The sequence below is a fragment of the Adiantum capillus-veneris genome, chromosome 1 (genome assembly GCF_014529385.1).
Source record: "Adiantum capillus-veneris isolate H3 chromosome 1, ASM1452938v2, whole genome shotgun sequence".
Taxonomy (NCBI): domain Eukaryota; kingdom Viridiplantae; phylum Streptophyta; class Polypodiopsida; order Polypodiales; family Pteridaceae; genus Adiantum; species Adiantum capillus-veneris.
In genome coordinates, this window is record NC_140931.1 from 82,381,990 (window position 1) to 82,387,989 (window position 6,000).

Here is a 6,000-nt window from a genome sequence, read left to right on the forward strand (position 1 = left end):
GACTTTCCACCTTTGAAATATGGAAAATACATCGGATTTATTCTTCATGACATAAACCCATGTTTTTCTAGTCGCATCGTCTATGAATGTTACATAGTACAATGAGCCACCAAGTGATGGTGTACTTGCAGGACCCCAAACATCAGAATGAACCAACTCAAGTTTTTTATTTTTTCTTTCATTTCCTAATTTTTGAAATTTTATGCTCTTTTGTTTACCATAAACACAATCTTCACAGAACTCTAAGTCCACTTCTTTCAAACCTGGTAGAAGCTTCTTTGTTTGAAGGATTTGCATTCCTTTGGCACTCATATGCCCAAGTCGGTAGTGCCACACCGCACTGTCAACTTCTGTAGTTGCTGCACAAGCTGAAGGTTGCGTGCTAACAGTACACAAGTAAAGTGTACCGACTTTTTCTCCCTTGGCAACCACCAAAGATCCCTTTGAGATCTTCCACCGTTTGTTTCCGAATGCAATGTTGTGACCTTTATCGTCCAATTGTTCTGTAGAGATCAAATTTTTGCGAAGAGAAGGAACATGCCTAACATCTTTAAGCTTCCATTCATTTCCGTTAGCAGTTTTGATAGAAACTGTACCTTTGCCGACAATCTCACAAGCTTCATCATCTCCCAAGTATACATACCCAAAATTACCTTTGGTGTAGTCTTGGAAATGTTGCTTGTGTGGTGTCGCATGGAATGAAGCCCCGGAATCTACTATCCAGGAATTAGACACATTGTCTAATGAGAGAATTAGAGCATCTTGCTCTATTTTACCTGCCACATTGGCCTCTGATGTTGGCTTGTTGTCTTGAGACTTTGTCTCCTTCTTCTTCTTGGACCAGCAATCCTTCTTGACGTGGCCCTTCTTGCCGCAGTTCCAACATTCAAGAACTGACTTTGTGCGTGACTTGCTCCGCCTTGAGCGATCACGACCCTTTTGGTTTTTGAACCTCTCCTTAAGCCTTCCTCTTGTTTCCATTGATAGTGCAGCACTTGATGATTCTCCTGTGCTTCTCCTTCGCATTTCCTCGCTTAGGAGAACACCCACAACATCATCAAACTTAAGAGTATTTGTGCCAGAGATAGAATTACTTACAGCCATCACAAGGCTCTCCCAACTATCCGGTAGAGATGATAGTATAAGGAGAGCTCGCACTTTGTCATCGAAATTGATTTTCACTGATCAAATTTGACTTATGTTTGTGTTAAAGTCATTTAGGTGTTCTGCAACTGAACCATTCTCTGCCATCTTTAGATTGAACAAGCGCTTCATAAGAAATACCTTATTGGATGCCGATGTTTTCTTGTAGAAGTCGTCAAGTGACTTCATCAAGTCCTCCGTGGTCTTCATCTCCAAAACATTGAAGGCCACCGTTGACGCTAAGCTTAACCGGATTGTTCCCAGTGCCTTTCGATCAAGGACAATCCATGCTTCATCTGCCATTGTTGCGGGCTTCTTCGCAAGACCGCCAAGTGGCAAATAGAGGTCCTTCTGGTAGAGATAGTTTTCAATCTGCATCTTCCAATGTTGGTAGTTTTTGCCGTTGAACTTCTCAATCTTGAGCTTCCCTTCCTCCGCCATAACTCCCACTCAATTCAAGGAATCCTTTCCTTGAGATAGTTTAGCTACGAGCAAACCTTGCTTTGATACCAGCTGTTAGGAAATAAGACGTAGCTAAATAGATAATTGAGTAGATTACTTAATGGAGAGAGACAGATTTATATACACGAGATTATAGAGTAGAGAGAGAGAGAGGGAGAGAGAGAGTACACACGATATACGTGGTTCACCCAATGTGGGCTGCGTCCACGGGAAAGCAGCCACTCAATGGCTTTAGTACTTCAAAACAAGAAGTAGTTTACAAAGGGATTATACCCTTAATGGAGCTCACGCCTTGCTTCACTCTCACCACCTCACACTCACCTTGTTGCATCAACTTCACACTATGAAATGTGTGTAGAAATGGCCTCCTTTTATAGGTCAAAAGGGCTGCCCTCTCTTATGAGAGACAGCCATGTGTAGCCGCCCTTGTGCGAATAAGTCCAAATCGGATCCTCCAATCCGCCCATGTGTGGCCGCCCTTTAGATGACAAGTCCGCTTTTGAATTCGGCCACCGGCCATTGACTTCCGACCACCGGCCATCGGCCATTGACTACCAGCCACCGGCCAACCGACCGGTTGTTTTCCGACCACTTTCCGGCCGCCGGCCGGTCATAATATTTCGGCCTTTAAAGTTGCCCCTGATTCTTGTCCGTGAAAATTTTGGTTTCTGGTGAGTGATTTTCCTTCACGCACGATGGCTTCTCCTCATAATGGGGGCCTTACAAATGTGCGCTTTTACCACAGAAAATTACAAGGGTAAAACAGACTCCATACTTAACATTATCCTAATGTGTAAAAGCTTTAAGCTTGCACTTTAGATAAATCGATATAGTGTATTGTGATGATTAGTTTTGTTTGTATTGTTTTAAATATGTGTGAAAGCCAAAAGCTTCCACTTTAGATGAATCGATATAGTGTAATGTGATTCAGTATGAAAATATCTAAGTGTTTATTGCGCTGTTTTACCGCGTTTTTAGAGAGAAGATCCAAACTCAACTGGAGAAGGAAGAGAGAGGAGGGCAAGGGGGGCTTCTATTTAAAATATTACCGCGTGATTTTACCAGTTATATTATCTCCTTTATTTCCGACAAAAAAAAATAGCGCCTAAACTTTCAAATTGTGGCTTAAACATCCCCCCTTCCCCCCTCTTCCAATTTTGGTGTTTCCCTTCTCTTAATAAAAATTACAAAATATTGTATGAAATTTTTAAATTTAAAAAGAAAAGAGAGAGAGAGAGAGAGAGAGAGAGAGAGAGAGAGAGAGAGAGAGAGAGAGAGGCGGGGGGTGGAGGGAGGTGATAATAAGACTAAACTTGGTTACAACTAAGTTAATCACTGTCACTTGATTAACATAATTGAACCTATTCTCAAAATTAGAGAGGAAAAGAGGGGGAAGAGATAGATGAATAAATTACACGACCAAAAAACTTGACAACTGCAAAATGTTTATGAATCATCTTCCAAAAGATCTCTACATGAGGCATCATCCAATTCTTAGCCCATGGCTCCTAAATCAATAAAGAGAGAAACAGAATTGTCGTTTGTGGATGCGTTAGCTTCATCATTTTTGAATTCGTCATCCTCCATCTCATAATCTTGATCATCATCATGACAATCATCCTCGCTAAGACTTGACCTCGCTTGACTTGATTCATTGATCTGCCTCTCCTCTGTCTCCACCTCATCCAAAGTCAGAGGTGGAAGAGAGTCAAAGATGGTCTCCACTTCATAAATGGAAAAAATGGTTCTCCCCCGAGGTGTTACGGGAATTACAAACCAAAGTTTTGGTTGGTGTATTGCTGGGATATAGATGACCTATAAAAGACAATCTCAAAGTGAGTAACATTGGTATAATCAATGCTACAAGCAAATAAGAATAAAAAAGATACATGCCACTCACTTGCTCACAATTGCACGGTAAAACTAAATTGTCATACCTCCCTGTGTGATGCACGCTAGAGTCCACCATGTAGAGGTCATTCTCATGTCGTCTAGAGACATTTGCAAACCACTTGTACTCAGAGATGAAGGTATGAAAGGTTCTAAAATTAACCTTTAGTATCCTTTCAATAGTTCCACATTTCCTGGTTTCATCACCGTCTGTGTCAAAGTTGCCCATATGATGGCACAATCCATGGTGGTTCTACGCTCGTCAATGTGGCACGTACGAAAGTGACGACCCTTTGACCACATAGAGTTAAAGGAAAGGCACTACAAAATAGGAAAAGATCTTTTATCAAATACAAATTAAAGACAACACAAATTTTTTTTTACAATGTAGTTTAGGTATATGAGTACTCTACCTTTGGTATGCAACCTCGTGCATACTCCCATTCTTTGTTGCTGATGTCTTCGCAGTGAGCTTTTGCTTCGGCCATTCTCTCATGAATCCACTCCGCACTAACGAGATCTGGGAAATATGCAAGGTGTCTAGGCACTAGGGGTGCCCTCCTTCCTCCATCTGCTTGTTTCCATGCTTCTCTTTCTTGCAAACGCCTTGCCTTTGCCACTGTCCACAAGTCCACCCACTTGGTCATAATCTTTACATTGAGAATGCCAAAGTTATTGACCAGTACTCGGGATAGATTCATATCCATGTTAAGTAGTTTTCCCTTTCCACTTGGCAAGTGTGAAGTCATCCTTGCATCTTCCTCGTCTGACCACATGTGAGGCGTTGAAGGGTCAACTTGTGCCAAATACTCTGAGATGTAAACAAATGCCTCTTGCACGATCCACTTCGGCCATACATGCCTCTGGTTGAGATCGTAGCCGCACAAAACCTTTGACAGTCTTTAAAAACCTCTCTAAGAAGAACATCCATTGTGTGTGTACTACTTCACATATAGCGATCTCCTCCACTACGTGAACCAAGAGTTGAATTTGACTACGAAACTTCGATCGAGGAAATACGTCCTCAATGGCACACACAGTTTTTGTTGCAAGTGTCGAGCAGCAGGGATAGCATCTATTTCAATTTCCTTGGAGTTCACAAATCTGCAAGAAAACACACAAAGATACATCAAGTGCTTGTTTGCAATTATTGTGTACATAAGAAAGGTGTAGTTGAGTGGAGTCTTGTGGTGTACCTTACTAGCTCTCCAAGTTTGAAAATAGCATCCCTGACTTTATTATCGCAACATATACACTTAGTCACCGGAAGAATGAACTACAATGTAAAATAGGGGAAGGGAAAGTGAGAGAAAGTCATACACACAAACTATAGAAAGAATAGGGATAGGGACATTACCTGAAGCATCTTGTGCCAATCATGGGACTTCCAACACATACAATTGAACTCTTTCACCCTTCTTTTCTTTTGTGAAAGCTCCCTTTAGCTACCTCATGTATCCTATTGGGGTGTGAATAGAAGCAATGGTACCCTTCACTTTGTCTAATTCTTCTTTGGCTAGTATCCATGGTGCTTTAGGAAGCACAATATGTCCATTGGGGACATTGCGTGGAGTAGCAGAGGCAAGGAGACATTTCAAAAGACTCAAATCCTCCCTTGCACCCAAAGAGTCCTTCTTGCCAATAATGTGGTCCCATCGTGTGAGTCCACCATGTAGAGGCCATTCTCATGTCGTCTAGACACATTTGCAAACCACTTGCACTAGAAGATGAAGGTATGAAAGGTTCTAAAATTAACCTTTAGTATCCTTTCAATAGTTCCACAGTACCTGGCTTCATCACCGTATATGTCAAAGTTGGAATCCATGGTGGTTCTACACTCGTCAATATGGCGTGTACGAAAGTGATGACGTTTTCACCACATAGAGTTAAAGGAAAGGCACTACAAAATTGGGTGCCCCTTTAAGGGACACCCTCCCAAGATTATAAATTAAAGTGGCCAACCACATTGAGTCAAAAGTGGACGCCCGCCATTGAGAAGACTGCCCTCCCAATTAAACCCTTAGGGGGTGTGAAGCCAAGGGGAAAAAAGAGCATGGCGATGCTGCATGCAACGAGCAACAACGGGGGGGGGGGGGGGGGGGGGGGGGGGGGGGGGGGGGGGGGGGGGGTCATGCTTGCACGGGCTGCAGTGATGCTTGGGAGATAGCGAGGAAGAGATGCGAATCAGAGAGCTCGCTAGGGTGCACAAATTTGGCCCCGCTGCCATCGGATTCCGCGTCGCTCCATCTACCCAATGCCACATTAGCAAGCACACTTTCCTGTGCCTACTAGCAACGACGGTACCGTCACTGCTTAGGAGGGAAAAGGAGCTATTTTAAGGGAAAAAAGGGCATGAAACAAAAATGTGGTATTGTATGACGAGGAAAGGTGGGATTTGTGAGGGTGATGAGAGAAGAAGTTTACGGGCATGCAAGGAGGGCAAGAGGAAACAAGCCTCTTCGAAGGGCAATCTCCTGCTCTCTCTTTTGTCCTCAGTTAGGAGCA